The following is a 1,795-nucleotide window of genomic DNA, read 5'->3' as shown; positions in this document are numbered from 1 at the left end:
TATTTTAGTGTGCTAAAACAAAACAATAATTTGTGTATTTGCAAAAAGGCGGACCCTTCCTTAATTCATACTTAAAATTCCCTATATCTGCACCATTTTATAGTCTTAGGTACGCCTGATTGATTATTTGTGCAGTTTTTAAGATATTATTGTTTTATGCATAATTGCATAATCTGCAAAATACTTTCTGTCAAGTCACTGGTATGCAGTATGCACAGCAAGGGTGCATACATACATAGTTCCGTGCTGCACACATAACGTTACCTCTACATCTGCCAATGACTTTTCATCCAAGATAATGTGATGTGTCCATCCTGCCAAGAAGTCCACAGTTGGGTCACTAACTTCATTTTGTACCCCAAGTGATCGTATTGTAATTAATAAGCGTTGGTGTGGTACTGAATTTAGCGATTATTGCAAGACAAGAAATACTGCATCTACCTGGCTGCCTTTAACCATGGCTTTCAAGATGGCATGAGAGAAGAGTTTGAGATGGTTTTCGCAAGACCAACGTTTGCGGAATTTACGTTGGTTTGTCTGGAAAACGTCACTCTGTTCGATGCACCAAGTCATATTCGGCCTCAGAATACTCTCTAAGATTCTACAAAACCTGGATATTGTATCACTCATGCTACCCTTCCTGCATCTTCCTTAGTAAAGGAACATCTGAAAAACAAGTTCTGAATTTCTAATTTTGCTTTGCTACACTCAATTTCAGTTCTGAGTGTCTACATACAAACTTTGGTGCCTCTGACGGCCACAACATACGATTAGAATTTCCTTGTGTATTGTGATATGTCCTCCCTTAAGTTTCTTCTACGTTAGTCATTGAAAGTTTTACCTATTACACTTTTAACCAGTAAACACTTTTCTCTCTATAATCCTATGGTTTGTCTCACACTCATTGTGCGTTACTCACTCTTTCTTTACTGTTATTCTGTACCGTTATTAGTCCGTACCATGATGAACTGTTCAAATTTATCCAGTGCTTACTCAGTTATTCTTCTTACCTGAGACATAGTTCTTTTATGTGCTCCTGTCTAGACTTACATAATGAGATATTCACTCTGCAGCGGAGTGTGCGCTGATATGAAACTTCCTGGCAGATTAAAACTGTGCGCCCGACCGAGACTCGAACTCGGGACCTTTGCCTTTCGTGGGCAAGTGCTCTACCAACTGAGCTACCGAAGCACGACTCACGCCCGGTACTCACAGCTTTACTTCTGCCAGTATCCGTCTCCTACCTTCCAAACTTTACAGAAGCTCTCCTGCGAAACTTGCAGAACTAGCACTCCTGAAAGAAAGGATATTGCGGAGACATGGCTTAGCCACAGCCTGGGGGATGTTTCCAGAATGAGATATTCACTCTGCAGCGGAGTGTGCGCTGTTATGAAACTTCCTGGCAGATTAAAACTGTGCGCCCGACCGAGACTCGAACTCGGGACCTTTGCCTTTCGCAGGCAAGTGCTCTACCAACTGCAGTATCCTTTCTTTCAGGAGTGCTAGTTCTGCAAGGTTCGCAGAAGAGCTTCTGTAAAGTTTGTAAGGTAGGAGACGGATACTGGCAGAAGTAAAGCTGTGAGTACCGGACGTGAGTCGTGCTTCGGTAGCTCAGTTGGTAGAGCACTTGCCACGAAAGGCAAAGGTCCCGAGTTCGAGTCTCGGTCGGGCGCACAGTTTTAATCTGCCAGGAAGTTTCATATCAGCGCACACTCCGCTGCAGAGTGAATATCTCATTCTAGAAACGTCCCCCAGGCTGTGGCTAAGCCATGTCTCTGCAGTATCCTTTCTTTCA

At 43.1% G+C, this 1,795-nt stretch overlaps 1 non-coding gene across 1 annotated transcript; it reads right to left on the bottom strand.

The window, feature by feature from the left end:
- Window positions 1–1,116: 1,116 nt before the first annotated feature.
- Window positions 1,117–1,191, bottom strand: Trnas-cga (transfer RNA serine (anticodon CGA)). The gene has a single exon. It is a non-coding gene; the product is annotated as a tRNA-Ser (tRNA).
- Window positions 1,192–1,795: the final 604 nt, after the last annotated feature.

Source organism: Schistocerca gregaria, chromosome 1 (genome assembly GCF_023897955.1).
Source record: "Schistocerca gregaria isolate iqSchGreg1 chromosome 1, iqSchGreg1.2, whole genome shotgun sequence".
Taxonomy (NCBI): Eukaryota; Metazoa; Arthropoda; class Insecta; order Orthoptera; family Acrididae; genus Schistocerca; species Schistocerca gregaria.
This window is presented reverse-complemented; position numbering and strand designations above follow the sequence as displayed.